The sequence below is a fragment of the Leopardus geoffroyi genome, chromosome C1 (genome assembly GCF_018350155.1).
Source record: "Leopardus geoffroyi isolate Oge1 chromosome C1, O.geoffroyi_Oge1_pat1.0, whole genome shotgun sequence".
Lineage (NCBI taxonomy): Eukaryota > Metazoa > Chordata > Mammalia > Carnivora > Felidae > Leopardus > Leopardus geoffroyi.
The window spans coordinates 49088775-49108928 of NC_059328.1; positions in this window are offsets into that span (position 1 = coordinate 49088775).

Sequence of the window (20154 nt, forward strand, 5' to 3'; positions counted from 1 at the left end):
GAAAGAAAGAAAGAAAGAAAGAAAAATAAAAGAAAAACCATGAACTCTTTGAGCCAACAGTTAACAGTATCCTTTGATCACACAATCGGGAGTGACCTTGTACTAGGCCTCAGTACTTGTCATTTTTTTCTATCCAGATGCTATCGTCAAAATCCGCCTGTTTTGCATATTCAGTAGTAATTCATTAAATCCTTGATGTAGTCTATATGGTATTGAGAATGAAATAGTAAACAGAGATGGGGTAGATGGGGTCAGCTTTAGTGAATGGATTTCTATTTTTCTCCCCAGTGCGGGATATATTTTCAGCAAAGGCCCCTATTGGTCAGGTACTCTGACAGAACAGGCAGTTTGGAATAAAAGCAGCATGAGGCCTAGAGGAAGAGTTTCAACAACAGCAGGGAAAAAAGATACCATAGTAGATCTTATTGGCTTAGCCATTTTACCCTAAAGGTTTTCTCTAACCCTTTGGGAAAGTTGAATAGGACACAAATACCGGGGTCCCATTGTATTCTACGTACGATGGAATGTTCATTCTGTCTGCTTTTGTTCACTATATTACAAACTGCATTTTCATAGTCCGTGAAGTACGTTTGACTCTCAACTGGTGCTTTGGCTGTCTGGTAAGTCCTCAGGTGTAAAACAAAATGAAACAAAACAATGCCCCTCCCCCCCAAACAAACAAACAAACAAAACAAAACAAAACCTCTCTAGAGATTTCTAAAGACTGGCAAGTAATCTCAGGAGAAGCCCTCATAAGACAGCACAAGTCCTATCTGACCCATAGCTAGGAAGCCTTCAGGTCAATGTAGTTGGTGTTGGTGGGGAGCAGCAGGTTCTGGGGGTAGGGTAGGAGATTGACATTGACATTTTGTAGGGCATCTTGGAAAGTAAAGTTCCCTCCCCCTAGACAGCAGGGAGCAAATTACTAGGCAAAAAAAAAAAAAAAACAAAAAAAAACAAAAAAAAAAAACCCCAAACTTAAAACAAATCTGTCAGGCACTCATTCACAGCAAATGTCAGACTCCAGACACCAACTGCTAATGTGTTAGAAAACGCTGATTAGGGATTACTGAAGCTGCCTATAAACTTTCTATTACCATTATTTAAGAAACTCTGAAATGAGTTAATTCACATTCCATCAGCATTTTGTATTTTTCTTGTACGTTTTCAATCTGTGAATGTCAGCATTTACAAAATTGAGATGAGCAATATATTTCTAATAAATGCATTATAAAAGAGGAGCCAGGCATTTAACAAATATAAGCATCAACTTGATCTCTCTCTCTTTCTATCTATATATGTATATACATATATAGAGATACATATATCTCTATACAGTTTTATATACTGAATGAATAGATAGATAGATAGATATATCAACCGTTTTATATACTGCATGAACTTTGGAATTGATTTGTATGATGTATTAAAATGTCTATATGTTTAAACTGGGTGAGTTCCATGGGGGAGAATTTTAATTTTGTTTTGTTAATTGATATGCACCAAGCACCCCGAACAGATATGTGCATATAATAAGCTCTCAATAAATGTTGTCAAACTGAAGTGTAGAGACCAGGAAATACAGTAACAATATAAATATCCAGAATAGGCTTATATAGTTGCTATGATTAGACCAGAGATTTGACTCTGAAGTTCTTAGAAGCTAAAAAAAAAAAAAAAAAAATGAAATTGTACTTAATTTTATAGTTATATTGTCAAAGAGAAGAAGGGGTACCAATTCATTGAGGGGAAAATAACTTTCCTAGGGGTCGACTCTATAAAAACATCTAGTGTAGAAATCCACATGAAGCAGTAGTGGGATTTTAGGGTGATTTTTCATAGCAATTGTAGGTAAATGTGAGAGAATTTGCTAAATGTGAACATATCAGAGATACTTATGAATGAGTTAAGGAAATACTCTATCATAATATGGGAGGAGGTGGAAAAAGGCAGCAGGGAGTGATACATAAAGTTGCATAAGTAGGCAAAACCCCATGGTGGCTGAGAGAATTTGGCTCTTAGAAAGTGTGGGCTGCCTGGGTGGCTCAGTTGGTTGGGCATCTGACTTCAGCTCAGTTGGTTGGGTGTCTGACTTTGTCCCACAGTTCATGGGTTTGAGCCCCACATTGGGCTCTGCGCTGACAGAGCCTGCTTTGGATTCTGTATCTCCCTCTCTCTCTGCCCCTCTGTCTCTTGTGCTCTCTCTCTCTCTCTCAAAAATAAATAAACATTAAAAAAATTTAAGAAAAGAAATAGAAAGTGTTTTCCATTTGTGTTTGTAGCCATTTCCTGATAGATCTGGATTTAATCATTTCACTCAAAATCACTTATAAATCACTTTGCACACCTCAGTTGCTATGATAGATGCTGAGGATACAAAATAAATTCAGCATAGTCCTGTCCTTAAGGAATTCTGAACCTGGTGAAGGAGAAAAACAAGTCAGTTGGCCGTTATGGAGAATTGCTATGAGTCAGGTCCCCATATTGTGTAGGGAGACACAGAGGAGAGGCATCTAAATTAAGCTGGAGTCAAGGTGGGATTCCCAGAGGAGGAGACTGCAGAGCTGGTATTTTAAAGATATGTTTGGGTATCTGGATGAGCAAAGGGGAGAAGGCACCCACTGGAGGAGTGGTGTGTGGAGGGAAATTGCAATTACAGGCTGTAGTAGAAGGTGGCAGTGTAGAGGGAGACCAGCCTCTGAGGATTAAGGAGAAAGGAAGGCAAAGGAATAGGAAAAATGGTGATCAAGGACCTTGTAGGCTAAGGTAAGAACTGTGAACTTTATCCTGACACCTATGGGCAGCCATGATCATTGGAAAAAATCTTAGTGATTGCAAGGCACTTTTAATGCAAGGGACTAATTAATGATTAATGGTTTTATCTTGGTCATAGGGGGTTTTAATTCTGTTCCGTTGGTTCTGAGAGGCAATCAGTGGCTTTTTTTTTTTTTTTTTTTTTTTTTTTTTAATGCCAGACAGGCACAGAATCCTTCTTGTTTTCCTTTTCTGGTCTATTCTCGATATTTTATAGAAAAGAAAAGACACAGAGGGAGTAGGTGTCTTGACCAAGGACATCCAGCTACCAAGTAGCAGAGCCAAGATTCCCACTTCATTTAAGAAACACTGTAATATGTTGAAAAGAACAAAAACATGAGTCAAGAAATGTGAGTCCAAATTTCAACACTGAAACAAATTTGTGACCTTAAAAAAGTCATGTAACCTTTCTGAGCTTCAGTGCCCTCATCATAAGATAGAGTTAATAATGATATCTTAAAATACAGATTCTAGTTAGAATTCTAGTTAGGTGAAACATGTCAGCTTATCACTATTAAGTGGGTGCTTAGGATTTGTTGACTCTGAAACTCAAGCATTCTGATTTCTACTCAGGAGTTTTGTTTTTTTATTAAAAAAATTTTTTTAATGTTTATTTTTGAGAGAGAGAGAGAGAGACAGAATTCAAGTGAGTTGGGGCAGAGAGAGAGGGAGGCACAGAATCTGAAGCAGGCTCCAGACTCCAAGCTCTCAGCACAGAGCCTGATGTGGGGCTCAAACTTACAAGCTGTGAGATCATGAGCTGAGCCAAAGTCAGACGCTCAACTAACTGAGCCACCCAGGTGCCTCATACTCAAGAGTTGTTTTGTTGCAGTCTTTTTTGGAGGATGGTGTCTACATTATGGCCTTCTTTCTGTTCTTTATTTTAGTCCACAGTATTTCTCTCTCTCTTTTTTTAATGTTTATTTTTGAGAGAGAGATAGACAGACAGAACATGAGTGGGGGAGAGGCAGAGAGAGAGATGGAGACACAGAATCTGAAGCAGGCTCCAGGCGCCAAGCTGTGAGCACAGAGCCTGATGCAGGGCTTGAACTCATAAACTGTGAGATCATTCAACTGTGAGCTGAAGTTGGATGCTCAACTGGGGAAGCCACCCAGCCGCCCCTCTTTTTTTTTTTTAATGTTTATTTATTTATTTTGAGAGAGAGGGAGAGAGAGAATCCCAAGCAGGCTCTGCACTGAAGTGGGGCTAGATGTCATACTGGTGAGATCACAACCTGAGGTGAAATCAAGAGTCGGATGCCTAGCCGACTGAGCCATCCAGGTGTCCCATAGCCCACAGTATTTCTGTGCTTGTGGATTCAAGCTTTAGTCACATCCAAATGGATCCTTTGAGCTGGGGTGGTTTGGGTCTGTAGAAGGTTCCTGAAAAGTCTCAGTGTAGTAGACCCTGCAAGTTACTGGAATTAAGAGAAAGTGGCAGAAACATTGAAACCTCTGGAGAAGAGCATTTAAAGCTTAACACAGCCAGGATCTGCCTGTGTATCTGCAGATTGAGGCCTAAAATCATCCGGAACCTGAACACTACTCATTAATGATGACAGTGCTTTGAGAAAGTACTATGGGGGTCGGGGGAGTGTGGCTGTGACTTAAGCACAGACATGGAGGCAGAGACACATTTTTGATATCAATTTTTCTTAAAATCAACCCGTCCAACTTAAGTCATTATAAAGCTAACCAAGGATAACAGCTCTATCAATCAGATCTTTTGCCTTCACAGTTGAGTGAAATCTTTTTCTTTTTCCTTTATAACCAAAACTGAGAGGGTAGTTAAATTTCCCAGTTAGAGGCAAAAGAGACTTTTGTTGACCCTTTGCTCTTCATCTTTCCTGAATAGCTTGCCCCATTTTAATGTTATGCTTTATTATTCATATTATTATTTTTGAAAATTTTTCCCAGGGGAGGAAGGATATAATGAAAAGGCATTAGGTTTCTTATTTGAAGAGCTAATCAGATTTGAGGAAGACAAACCAGTGTGCTGTAGGGTTCCCGGGCAAGAAGCGAAAATGATCTGTTCCCCACTATGGTTATGGAAGTACAGTTTTAGCAGAGTTTTTCCTGGCTTTCCAGGGAGGGCTCCTAAAGGAGGTAGAAGGCCCTACTGTATGGCAGAAGGAGGGATACCAGGCCCATGTTAAGATTATTCCCTTTGAAAAATTGAAATTGTATCCTGATAGCTATAGTGCATTAATTCTTTAGTCTCATTCCGGGAAGAAATGAAGTTATTGTGAAAGAGTTCTGCGTCAGAAAGGGTGTCTGCATCTCAGCCAAGAGAGGTTGATTCTAGCTAATGAATTCCATGTGTGGCTTATTGTATTTTACAAAGCCCAAAGTATACCTTACTACACTCATGGGACCAGGTAAGATTCAGCCACATGCTGAGATCCCACCTATAATGGTCAAAAAAATTGACAAGGAAGTGGGGGGTTTTCCTAATATCACTCCGAGTATTGAATGAGTTCCAAAATGAAGGTGAACTGAGCTTTCTGAAGGAACTTCTTATCTTCAGGACATGAGATAACCCAAGAAAGCCTTAATTTAAGGCTTTCAGGTGATAACTGAAGAGCCAGAGACTAAAGATGGTATACGATCTGCTGTAAGTCAGAGTGACTATGGCCAGTGACAGACTGATGGGCCAGGTCTTCCCAATTGCAGCACCAGACTCTTTAAGAAAGGAGTTGCTTAACTATTCTACCTTTATTAAGAATAAAAACTTGAGGGATAGGGGTAGAGGAGGAATCTAGTATTTGTTGGATTGTTCATCGATACTTAGAGTGACGTGTGAGGGTTCTTAAATTTAATATCTCATTTAATTCACAATAATCCTGTGAAGTCAGTGTTATGCTTACTCTATATATAGATGTAGAAACTGAAGCTTGGGGAAGTCAACTTGGCCCAGGTACTAAAGCTAGTATACTGAAAGTGAAATTGGATCCAAAGCCAATTAGGTTCTCAAATTTCCACAAGACACTATTTAATACTTAGGCAATATACCTTATGAAATCCTACACTCTCAGAGTTGGAATTGAAATTAGATGTGACTGACTTCTATCTTCAATGCAAACTTTTTCCCTACGGAATTCCTGACAGATGTCCTACAGTCACGAGGACCTCACTGTCCCACAAGATAGTTAACCCTTGTAATAATATGGTAGGAAATATTGCCCATATTTGATTTCTAAGTTTATCCTTATAACTCCTATCCCCTAGGTCATCCTTTTACATTCTTTTCTGCATGATATATCTAATCATTCGTTTGTTAATTCAAAATATTTATTGAACATTTATTCCATGCCAGGCACTACTTTAAGAGTACAATGATGAATAAAGCAAATATCAACCTTGTCTTCATGGATTTTGCATTGTTTAAACAAGGATTTGGGTGTAATTCATATCTGAGTAACTGGAAGAGGAGAACATTAATAAAAGAGCACATAGAATAAAAAAAAAAAAAAAAGGTAACCCAGCCTCTAAAATGTGGCTTGCTCAACCCTATAATGTTTATGTAAAAGGCAACTGACATGCCATTGAGATCACTTAGAAAATGAAATATGGGGAGAATTTTTTCTCTGAGAAAGGAATGAAAAAATTTGCTTAGAGCGTCTAAATGACTCCTCAGAGATCTGGCTGAGTTATGGCTGGTGACAGAAAGGAATCCCTGGCAAATAGGGCTGGATATTTGGCTGCAGGCAAACTGTGCTGCATGCTGGACTTTCCACTGTGCAAATATTGACTCCAGAAGTTGGTGTGAATAGGGCCATGGTCTTGGTCCTGAAGTAGCAGCTGCTTAGACTGGCTCTCAGAGGACTGAGGAGGAAAATCCAATTCAATCATAGCAGAAAGGAAGCAGGCCTGGGGAAGGCTTAAAAGAAAGCTGCTAGGAAAATACCTTCACCAGGCAAGGTTGAATGATTACTAAGCACCTACTGTATGCCGGGAACTTCACATCGTGATTTTAGGTAATCCTCACAGCAATCCTCTGAAGGAAGAATTATTAACAGTCTTCTGTAGATTAAGTAGGCCAAGTCTCTTGGAGGTTAAGTCCCCTATCCAAGTTCATAACTAATAGGCAAAGGAGTTGGAACCCTCACCCAGGTGTATCTGACTCCCACTTCTACACATTTTTCACGACACCATGCTTTTCTCTTCACGTTTATGCACAGGCAACTGGCAGTTTCCTTGAAACTTTGAGTTTGTCCAAGAAGAGGTAGGCTGAAGCTGGAGAAGCTTGAGTTTCAGGGCCCTTCATTCTTATGGGACCCATTCAAGGCCTTGGGAGAGGCCTTACCAATAGGATAATATATTTTTGTAAACTTGGCAACATTGACATATATGTATATTCTTTTCTTAAAGAGAACCTCCAAAATTGTTAAGGCTTTTGTCTCCATAAGACCTGTGCTAAAGCCCTATTTAGAGAACATTTATTCAACAAATATTACTTAAGTGTCTAATACATGCCAGGCACTGTATGTGCTGGGGATACAGCAACTAAAAACTCAAAATAGAGATCCCTGTCCCTATAGAGCTAATAGCACAAAGACCATGCGCATTGGCAGGATTGTATCAGGAAAGGCATGCCACACTTAAACTCGATAATTTGAAGGCAGTTTAATAAAAGGACTATTTGCCAAGGTGTGGTTGAGTGCAGGTAAACCATAAATAGTGCAGTGTTGTCTGGCTAGTAACAGGAAAGTACTAGCTTGATGGGCAAGAGGAGAGAGTGGATACTAACCTGGAGACAGAGATAGCTGGGTGAAGAAAACTTCCTAATAGGGAATGAGACCTTTGGTTGATGGCAACTAACCAATCATAATGGGAGGGAGCAGGGCAATAAACACTCAGCCTCACTTTGCTCTTGCCCCTCTGATTTCCTGATGGTATTCTCCATTGGCCATACCCATTTGGAAAGTAGAGAGCAGATTAGCCCAATTATATATTTACATGGACCAGCCTCCTGTATCACATGGCACAAAGGGTAGAGAGTCGAAGTAGAGGAGAAACAGATGATATCCAACACATCATGTGTTCAGTTCAACCCTTACAACTCTGGTGAGGATGTGGTTTATGGAAAAGCGTTATATCGAATAGAATGCCAATTCTCCAGTACTGATATTGCTCCTGAAAATAGTAACAATAGTAATAATAATAGTAAACATTTATTGGAAGCATACTCTATTATAGATGGGAGCTGAGACTTTGCAGCATTTGATATCACATAGGCTCGTTCCTTGAAACAATATTCTAAAGGGCTCTAAATTGGTCTTTTGCCAACTTTGAAGCATTTTCCATCAATGTAGGAAGAGTTAAACTTCCTGAGGGATCCTTTCATCTCTCTCTCTGTCTTATATATTAGGGTGTATGGGGAAAAAAAAGAAAAACCATTGAATAATGGTATATATGAAGAATTCACATTCAATCAGCCATAGTGAGGATAATAAAAGATTGAGAAGCACTAATTACTAAATCCAAATGGATACTCTTTTGCAAATGCCTTAGTAACCCCCTGGTTCTCTCTCAGATTGGGCACTTGCTAAAGGTCCATTGGACCTAAGAGGCAGAGTGTGAAAGACACTAGTCATTGAATAATTCCCATTTCCTTCCTAACATATTCTTAAGTAGAAAGGCTATTCCCAAAGAGGACCAACAGGGACTGACCCATTTATGAAACTGAATTGATTTGTCCACCTGAGAGACATGTTTCAAATCACTGAGGCCACTGAGATTGGATATGCAAATTAGTTCTTCCAGAGTTCTGCAAAGGTATCCAAAGTGAACTTGGAAAAGTTCACAAATTTTAAGAAAGCTAACAATTACTTTCTGTACATTCATGACATAGACACACATTAGCTATACTTAATATCCAGAAACTCTAATCTTTGTTGAAGTAAATGAGCTTCCTGAAAGTATCATGGAAATCTAGATCCCAAATTAAGTTTTGAATTAAGGAACATTTAAGCTGTAAATTGAGCTTACAAATTATTCATTGAATACGTCCCTTTGACAGATGACAAAACTGTGACCTAGAAAAGGAAAATGACTTGTTCAAGGTTGTACAACATGAGTTAATGTCTGGGCTGTAATCAGTAGCCTTCTGTTCTGTCTCTAGTCCCATGATCCTTATAGTTATATCATACTGTCTTTCAGAGACACAGACAGGCACACCAGAAGCCTGGGAGTCCGTGAAGGTTGCTTGGCCCATGGGAGAAAAAATATTGATCACTTCTCTAATAATATAGAAGGTAAAATCCAGTGTTAAAGAATTCAGTTGGAGAAAAAGTATAGGAGAAAGGAAAGCTCCTAAAATATTCTCATCTGCCTGCACTAAAAAAGGAAGCTTTAACTTGTATAGTCTTCTTTGATGTCACCAGGTTGTTAGTTTCATGAAATGTGGGCAAGAACAATATTCACTTCTTAGACTGTAATATTGGCAAATGATCTTTTTTTTTTTTTTTTTTTTTTTTTTTTTAACGTTTATTTATTTTTGAGACAGGGACAGAGCATGAACAGGGGAGGGGCAGAGAGAGAGGGAGACACAGAATCGGAAGCAGGCTCCAGGCTCCGAGCCGTCAGCCCAGAGCCCGACGCGGGGCTCGAACTCACGGACCGTGAGATCGTGACCTGAGCCGAAGTCGGACGCTCAACCGACTGAGCCACCCAGGCGCCCCGATCTTTTTTTTTTTTTTAATGTTTATTTATTTTTGAGTAGAGAGTACAAATGGGGGGGTGGGGAGAGAAAGGAGGACAGAGGTTCCCAAGTGGGTGCTGTGCTGACAGCAGAGAGCCTGATGTGGCAGGCTCACAAATCACAAGATCATGACCTAAGCTGAAGTTGGACACTTAACAGACTGAATCACCCAAGTGCCCCATCTTTTTTTTTTTTTAAGAATATTGGAAGAGTATCTCAGCTCAAAGATATGTTAAGTTTATTTATTTATTTTTTTACACTTATTTATTTTTTTGAGAAACATAGAGAGACAGAGCACAAGTTGGGGAGGGGCAGAGAGAGAAGGAGACAGAATCCAAAGCAGGCTCCAGGCTCTGAGCTGTCAGCAAAGAACCTGACGTGGGGCTCAAACTCACAAACCATGAGATCATGACCTGAGCCGAAGTCGAACGCTCAACCAACTGAGCCACCCAGGCACCCCAAAGATATGTAAGTTTAAACAGCAGATCATATTGACAATGGTAGATTAGTTGAGAAATGAACAAATGGGATCTAGGGCCTGATAATTGCTGAACAACTTTATTCTTCAAGAGCTATTCAACTAACCTAGACAACTGATGCTTTACTCCTTTTCCTGAGTAAGTATGGAAAACTTGAGAAACGTATGTGTTCAGACTCTGAGCTCTCCCAAGACTCCGCTATGTGAATTTAGCTTTGGATGAAGCAAGAAAATTCAGTCACACCCCCTTTTAATGAGCATCTTTCCATTCAACTGGGTATGGTTCCACTGAGTTTACCTGTAATCTAGTCACACCTGGTTTTCCAAGAAGCCATTAACCCCACTAGCTGTTAACTGCCTAGCATCAATTATCACCTGAGACATTAATTTTGGACTTTTTGTCTGATGTCACCAGGTATGAGAAGCACTTAATTCTTTCCACTGATAGCTAATACCTTGTTTCTCTTCATACCTATGTTGTTTTTATTGGCCAGGGAATCATTTTCTATTCCCATGGAGTTCTCTAAGAACTTCCCTGACTCCTTATTCTTCCAAGAATCAATGCTTCCAACGTATTTTCAGGTGGTTGGTGTTGACAACGTGAGCACATATTAAAAATATTGAGTCTTAAGTTAGGGAGGGAGGCAAACCATAAGAGACTCTTAAAAACTGAGACTAAACTGAGGGTTGATGGGGGGTAGGAGGGAGGGGAAAGTGGGTGATGGGCATTGAGGAGGGCACCTGTTGGGATGAGCACTGGGTGTTGTATGGAAACCAATTTGACAATAAATTCCATATTAAAAAAAAAGAATTTCAAAAAAACCCGAATTTTGAAAAAAAAATATTGAGTCTTGAAACAGATCAAATTTGGACAAGAATACTTCTGCTAGAATGGAGAATTGGTGAACTCCCTTGTACTGCAGGTTGTTATTTCCTTTCCCATTTGGTCTGAACATTAATAACATATGGAAATATTGTGGAAAAAGTGGGAAGTTTCTCAAGTATTCTATGGAATGACATTTTTACATTTTGAGGGAGAAGATCCATGCCCTTCTTAGTACATTTTTATTATTTTGAGCCCACACTGGTTATCCATTCATTTTCAATTCTGTCTCATGACGTAGAGAATCATCCATGGATCCATGCTCTGGACTGTAGGCCATGATAAGCATCAAAATTCAGGCTTATTTTTCTGTGGCTATTAATAATGGACTGAAGCATATTAAATAAGACAAAGGCAGAGAAAAATTTGCTACCAATAGGGAAATTTGGCCCATGGTAGGTTTATAATGAATCCTATGTGAGTAACTCATCACATAAGCCTACAAAAAACTATGATGTTTGTTTCTTTATACATTTAGATTGAAGACAAATATGCCCTGTAAAACTATGAACACTGACATAATAAACCATTGTGGATCCTTTGAAGGTACCTAGGTTACCCTAAATGACCACAAAAATTCAGCCATGCCTAACTCATGTATCAACCTCATAACATTCTGAAGTCTCATTTTTTTAGCTACATATTTATACAATTTTCAATATTCATATTCACTGCACTGAGGAATATCTACGAGGCAAACTGGAGGGGACTACTCAAATATTGTCTTGTCAATGTAATTTGTATTTGATGTAGAATTAAGACTTCAAATAGGGTTAACCAAGAGCAATGAGAATGACAGATGGAAAAGTATATCAGACCTTTTTGGATTAATTGATTAATTGGCTTATTATATCATTCAAAAAATTCTAATTGGGTGCTTACCAAGTTTGATACACTATATCCATTGGTGACTAAAACATGCAGTCCATGCTCTTACAGAAGGTACAATCCAGTGACCTTTAGATTTAGATTAGGCAGTATTTGTAGCAACAGTATCAAAGTACATATCCATGAGGATACTATATGCTTTTTTGAGCACACTTTTAGGTAAAAATTAAAAAATCTTCGTATGGATCCAAAAGTCACTCAAGAATGGGTACTCCTTACATTGTTCCTTTGCCTCTGCTTTACATCAAATACTTGGTTTGCTTTAAAGGTAAAAAAAAAAAAAAAAAAAGTACGCACCAACTAATACTTAATTTTTCTATGTTGACAAGTAATGACTTGTTTCACTGTAGGAGAAGATATTTATTTTTAGGGTAGAATTATATAAAATATGTTGTTATTTTTTCTTTATTTTTTAAAAAAAGAATCATGAATATGTAAACATATTTCATGTCAATCAGAAGAACATTCCCAAGAATTCTCTATGGATTTCTGGTTCCATTGTTTTTTCTCCTCTTCAGTCTTCTCCATAATATTAATTACCTATCGTAACTTATTAAGAGTCAACTTGATATATTTGTCTGTATATTTTATTTCATGAACTCTTACTGTTTTATATGGCTTCCAAACATTTGGTTGCTTTCAGGTTTAGATATTTTTGCAAACAGGGTGCTGTGGCTCGTATTTGCTATAGAAGTTGATCTAGTGCAATGGGGCAAACCAAGAGCAGTGACAAATGAGAGATAGAAGGGAGCTAGTCAGATAATTCCACCTCATTTATCTTTTTGGGGATTTCTCTGAGGTTAAAAATTTCTTTGTGAACCTTCCTAAGAAATCCTGCAGGTCAAGCAAACATACCTGACAACAAACTGCTGTAAGTCTTCCTGACTTACTAAGAAAAAGTGGCCAATGTGATAAAATACATTGCATTGCTTCTCATATTTCTTTGCCTCATTTATTTTTTTTCACCTTCCTATCTCTAGGTTTGTTTCTTCTAAATAAAGTATTATCACTTCAATCCTTGCCTCAGGCTCTGCTCTATAGAGATTTGGCTAAAACCAGATGTGATTCTAGCAAACAGAGTTTTAAAATTATACTGCCCACTTGTCTAGCAGCAGTAAGACTCATTGCTGGTAGTAAGATGCTGTACATTATAATCACTTAAGTGTTTAGCTGTCGATGTTGGTGAAGTGCAGTTAAAGGATAAGGCATTGGGAGACCAAGAAGCTGTACCTCTTAATTGGTATGGCGGCAAGGTTTTTTCAAATAAAGTTTGTAAAATGAGGTGGCTACTTAGACAACATTAAAGACATTGTTCAAAAAAATAAAAGATAAAGGAGAGTCAATTTCAACTTAAGGAAGAATATAAAAACCAGAAGGTTTTTATCAGAGCTTTATAGGTCAGTCTTCTGCAGTCTCAAGACACAGCTATGATGAAATTAGGCCCAGGAACTCATGATAAGGGTGACTGGGCTGCAAAGGAGATACATGCATAGTCTTTGTAGGTCTCTTAGGTCCCAATCAGGGCCTTGATAGAAAAAGAGTAGAAGCATAAGACCAGGGATAGAAACATTTGAATAAATAAATCTGAAAATCTGGAACACCCCCAATTCTCTCTGATCTTTCTGGCCAGTAAAAGCAACATCTCTTATCTTTTCCGGAGGAGAATAGTCTCCCCTTTTCTGGAGACCATGTAATAATTTGGCCTGCAGCAAGTGTCTCATAAAGTGACTCTCTTTATTTCAAGACTCACCCCTACCACTTGTCATTCATTGCCTCTTGGCTGACAATTAGGGTTAGGTCTCAGTACAGCCTTGATAGAAAGTACAAGCTTAAGGACGCCTGAATGGCTCAGTCGGTTATGCATTTGACTTCAGCTCAGATCATGATCTCATGATTCGTGAGTTTGAGCCCCGCGTTGGGCTCTGTGCTGACAGTTCAGGGCCTGGAGCCTGCTTCAGATTCTGTATTTGTCTCTCTCTCTGCCCTTCCTCTGCTCATGCTCTCTCTCTCTCTCTCTCTCTCTCTGTCTCTGTCTCTCAAAAATAAACATTAAAAAAAAAGTACAAGCTTAGGTCTGAAAAGAAAAACACCTAAGTCAAGGCAATTCCAAAATTTGTCTAATGTGTATCAGGAAGAACAGGAGGGAATAGTTGAAATGTGCAAATTTCTGTGTCACATTTAATGTCACCAGGTAGCATCTAATGCAAGAGGGAAGAATGACTTATTCTTAGGATGTCAGCCATATTTTTTCCTCAATATTCCTGTGCTTGTACATTTAGATAGATCATGGGAGCACATAGGTACGTTATTCACAATCTCCACAACATAAGCTCCTCCTCACCTAGGCTCATATAACCACTGTCACTGCTGAGTGCAAATCTGCCAGCAGCAAAAACCAAGGAACAATTCTCAGGAAGACCAAGCAGGCACCTGGTAAAATCCTCCAAGGTAAAATCCTTCTACCTTGGAGGAAGAAGTCATTTTAGAATTGACACATACTCCAGATATCAGTTTAACTTCCCTTCCCATAGACCCTTTCCTATCTGAAAGCTTACAAAAAGTCTCATCCATTGATATGAGTACAACACAACATTGCCTTTGATAAAGAGACCCATTGTATAACAAAAGAAGTATGGCAATGAGCTCATGGTTATGGGTTTGTGATCTCACTATGTACCTTATTACTTGGAAACAGCCAGTCTGATAAGAGTGGAAAGGCCAGTGAAGACTCATCTGAGGGTGTTAGGATTGGGCAGTGGGAAAAGGCTTGCAGGATAGGATACTGTCCTTCAAAATGTGGAGTATACTTTGAACTAGTAGTATTTTGTCCTGTTTAACTAAATACATTGCTCTAGAGAATGAGGAATGAAAGTGAAAATGGGCACCAAACTCTTATGCCCAGGGATCCACTTACGGAATCTGTGCTTCCATTCCCTTAATCTAAGACCCTGCCATGTTACAGAACCTAGTTTTGTGGTGGTGGAAAATTCTTTTCCAAAGGATAAAATAGATTTTTACTAAACTGGGTGTTGTAACTACTACCAAATCACTTTGGACTGCTCAAATGGCAGTAGACTAATAGGCTTAGAAGAGCACTATGGTACTGGTGGTGGTAATTTATCCTACCACCTACGGAGAAAGGGTGACTACTACTCTAAGAGGGTAGATCTGCAGTCCAGAGGAATCTGTGAGGTGTCTCTTCATACTTCTGTGTCTGGTAATGACTATGGTCAACTATAGCAAACATACCTAAACCAGGGCAAAACAATGAAAAACTAAGAACTCAGATCTCTTAGAGATTATAATCTGGGTCATTCTGCCAGGCAAACAACCAAGACCAGTTAACATGTTAGCTAAGGGTAAAGAGAACCTAAGATGGATAGTTGATGAAGGAGTTGATGAATATCAATTTTGTCCTCTAGACAAACTAAATCAGCAGGACTGTAACTTGTCTTAGAAGCTCTTTTGTTTTACTCTTCTAGGACACCACAACTGGCCACCATATTGAATATGAATTATTGGACTTCTCCCTTTCTTCTCAGAGAAGCAAGGAGAATACCTTCCTTTTTTTAAAAAAAAAAAAAAGACATCTCCACTGTAGTCCTGGAACTTCCTATGAAAGAAGAGAGTAAATGGATCTTGGTGGCATGAGATGTTGTCCATACCCAAACTAAACCTTCCTTTGGAGCTCAGTGTTTCTCTGGATGGATTTACCAGTCTGTGTTTGAACTTCATCACTCAATTCTGTGGTTTTTTTTTGTTCACTAGGTCCTTGTGAATCCATCTGAGATGCTCCCAGCTGGCTCACACTGTGACTAGTTGCAAGCAGAAACAGAAGCTAAGTCTCTCTGGTTAGCTCACACTAAGAAGCAGTACCCTATTCCAACCCACTAACTCACAAGTATATAACCTTGAGGGTTTTTTTAAAGTTTATTTATTTATTTTTGAGAGAGAGAAAGTAAGCACGTGTGAGTGGGAGAGGGGTAGAGAGAGAGAGGGAGAGAAAGAATCCCAAGCAGGTTGTGTGCTATCAGCACAGAGCCTGATGTGGGGCTCCGACTCACAAACCATGAGTTCATGAAGTGAACAGAAATCAAGAGTTGGATGCTTAACTGACTGAGCCACCCAGGAGCTCCTATGACCCTGGTTTTAAAGAAGACTTAGAAAAAAAAAAACTCAGCACAACAGGAAAAATAACACAAAACACTGATTAGACTAGTGTTATATCACTTGACATTTTATTAATCAATTACTATGTGCCAGACATTGAATTCTATAGAAATGTACAACAAGGCATAGTTTCCACACTCAAGAGGGTAATAGTCTCACGAAAGTGATAAGAAAAATAATGGCAATATAAGCTAAAAAATGCACAGTCTCTTACAGAGTTGAGAAAAAAAGGAACTATGCAATTTCACAGGGTCTCAGGAAAGGCCACAGAGGAGAGCTATTTAGAAAACTAGCAGCTATAAATTTTCATTTAATTGTTGGAGGTTTGAGAGATGACATAGAAATCCTAGGGTAGACAGAAAGTTCTTACTGGTTCAAGTGTTCCATTAGGACATGCTGTTATGCTTTAGAGTGTTATAGGATCCTTCTTCTCTTTCAAGTAAGAACGCCTACTTTCTGCATTCTCCCCCAGGGGCATTTATTGAAATCTGAGGCATATGTGTCACCTCTTGTCAAGCTGTGTGTGGTGGTGGGTAGGGGAAAGCTGAGCCCAGCAGCTCTCTAGATAGCAGTGCCCTTTGTCTGAGTTGAAGAGACCTTCATATCCTCAGTTTTGAATCATAATTAGCACCAATTGCTAGTAGCCATTTCAGACTATTTGAGGCCTCATTGTGTGGGGAACCAGCATGGAGCTTTCATTCTTGCAGCTTGGAGCTTACGTGAAACTGGAAAAGACAAAAATTATTGAAGGGAGGGGGGTACCCAGTGTATTTTTTATAAAGATAAGAAAGATATTTTTGGCGACTACTTCTTGGTATATTTCTCTAGTTTCTAGTTAGACTTATGAACATACATTTAAATGCTTGCCTTTATTTGTCCCCAACTCCTTTGTCATCAACATATCCATTAGGCAATTAATTGTAACTGCTTCAGTTCCTGCCTAGGCCAGCCAGCTCTTGGAGAGAATGAAGGAGTTTCATGGAATTGGAGGGGATTGAAATAAGATAAGGTAGAAATCCGATCCTGGCTCTTTTAGGAAGCTTATAGGTTGCAGGAAAGCTATGAGGTTATTGGTGCCTGCCTTGAGACCATGTGGCTGTCAGTAAAGAGCTAGGCTGAGCTTCAGGTTTGCAACATCTGTGTTAGGCACAATCCTAAGAATGACCCCAGTGATCTTAATCCTTGTATAATACCCTCCCCTTTGAATGGAGGTAGAACCTATAGATATGATCAGATAGCTTCTAATGATTATTGTGTTATGGCAAAAGGAGATTATCTAGATGGGTATAATATAATCACATGGAATCTTTATTTTTATTATTTTTTCAGAGTTTATTTATTTATTTTGAGAGAGACAGCACAAGCTGGGGAGGGGCAGAGAGAGAGGAGAAGGAGAATCCCAAGCAGGCTCCACACGGTCATTGCGCAGATCATGACTTGAGCTAACATCAAGAGTCTGACATTTAACCCACCGAACAATCTTTAAAAGCAGAGTGTTTTCCCTGACTGGTATCAGAAGAAGTATGAGAGATTCCAAGCATGAGAAAGATTTGATGTGCTGACTTGAGGGGGCCATGGGATGAGAAATGTGGATGGTTTCCAGAATATGAGCACAGCCCCAGCTGATAGCCAGCAGGAAAATGGGGGCTTCAGTTCTAAAAAGACAAGGAATTGAATTCCACTAGTAACAGGAATGAAGTTGAAAGAAGACTCTGAGTTTCAGATAAGAACATAGCCAGCTGATACCTTAATGTAGCCTGCACAGAGAGCGCATGCATAGAGTGCCACATTTCTGCACTACAGAGCTATGAGATAATGAATGAGTGTTGTGTCAGGTTGCTAAATATGACCTGTTTTTTATTTGTTTGTAATAGAAAACTATGCAATATCCAAGGGTGGAAATAGTTTGAACTGCAGATTTATAGTCAAACATGGGCTCATCGTGATTATCATTTGTTACATGCTAAGTGACATTGGGTTTAATTGCAGATGTTTACTTCCTCACCTATAAAGAGATAGAATAATACCCACCTGATTCTAGGACTGTGGCCACAATAAATGAGATATAGCTTACTCAATGCCTAGCACACAAAACATTGTTTCACACCTCCTGGAAGACTGACCATTCTATTCAGAAGAGATAGAAATAGCCCATGATAGGGGCACCTGGGTGGCTCAGTCTGACTCTCATTTTGGCTCAAGTCATGATCTTGAGGTTTGTGGGATCTAGCCCCACATCAGGCTATGCACTGACAGATTGGGATTCTCTCTCTCTCTCTCTCTCTCTCTCTCTCTCTCCCCCCCTCTCCCTCCCCTGCTTATACTCTCTTTGTCTCTCTCTCAAAAATTAAAAAAAAATTAAAAAAGATGATTTGCAAGATTAGAACCACAGATATCTCTGGAAGAGGAATAGGGTGGAACTCTGGAGAGAAACATTTGGGTAAAAATTAGGGAAGCATATTGTCTGTTTGGAACCAGACTAGAACCCAAGAATTCTAGGATCACTGCTAACACTAAGATCATTGCTAAAGCCAAGAGTCATAGAGTACCATACATCCTGGTCTAGATGTGACTGATAAATTTGTGGACTGACAGGAAAAATGCTATTTATTTATTTATTTATTTATTTATTTATTTATTTATTTATCCATTCCCCAAATATTAATTGAGCACTTGTGTGCATGGTTTTTGTCCAAGATACTGGGTTGCAGCAGTGAACGAAATGGATGAGAATTTCTGCCTTCCTGGTATTACATTTTCACAGGAAGAGGCAGCCAATAGACAAGAGAGTTTGTCAGAGAGTGACAAGTGCTAAGGAGAAAAATAAGCTCAAAAAGAGGGATAAGAAATGTAAGAAAATAGGCGCCCAGCAACCACAGCCAGAGATTTAAATAAGGTGGTTAATAAATGTCTCAGAAAGTAAGGACCTTACAGCAAAAACCTAGGGAGTGACCTAGATGAATTTCTGGGGGGCGAACTCTCTAAGAACAGGGTATCTGGTTTTAAAGCCTCCGCATTTTCTGGTTCCTGCTAAGCAAAACAATAGTATCAAAACCACTTGCTTGCCTCATAGTGCCTGGACAACCTTGAGCAATCCATTGACGTAGGTATTTAAGCCACACGTTATTCGGTCCTCAGAGTTTAAATGGAGCCCAGTCTGGACTCGAGGGATCAAGTCTGATAACATCTTTAAAGCCCGTGTCGATCAGTATCTCCATTACCAACACCGAAGTACTTGTATGTGGCAGGCAGTGACATTAGTGCTGAGAACAACTCCTCAGTAAACAAACAGATAGGGTTTCCTATTCTTGAGGAGTTGATATCCCTTAAGGATTAGAGGAGAGAGATATTTAAAAACAAAAATCAACAACCTCATTAGAAATTGTGATGATGGAAGGAAACACAGAAGTGCCCAAGATAGAGACCGGCAGGGCGAGGAATCGCTTTGTACACTGGTGGAGGAAGAGGACCCTGAGAAGATATCATTGAAGCTGGTGAAGCAGTGTGGCAGTGGTACTGGCAGTCTGTGCAAAGGGGTGGCTCCTTGGGGCACTTGGGAGAAGTATAAGGTTCTCACAACTTGCCTCAAGACCTGAAAATTTGATTTGCACACATCTAAAACAATCTCCAAGTAGCACTGTTCACGGCAGCCAAAAGATAGAAACAACTCAAATGTCCATCATCGTTTTGTTGGAAAATGAACATGAAACGGAATGTTACCTGGAACATTACTGTGCTGCAACGTGGGTGAATATTGAAAATACAATGCTCAGTAAAGATGAAGCCACCATGAAAGACCACATGTTGCATGGTTCCACTTATATGAGATGTTCAGAACAGGCAAATCTATATAGGGAGACAAAAAGGAAATTAGTGGCTACAAGGGGCTGGGGGAGGCAGGAAGTGAGTACTAATAGACACAAGCTTTCCACTTGGGGTAAAGAAGTTCTGGAACTAGGTGGTGGTGATGGATGCACAAGATTGTGAATGTACCTAAGGCCACTGAACTGTCTACCTTAAAATGGTTAAAATGTAAATTTTATATTATGTATACTTTGCCACAATCAAAGTATAGATGGTCTCAAAGGCAGATGTGTCTGAAACACCTGTTTAACTCTCTGGTTTACCTGGATTTTTTTTTTTTTTTTTTTTACTTCAAGTCTTTGAAACTACAAAAATGGCATGATCCCCACTCCCTGCCTTCTCTCATGAAAAACA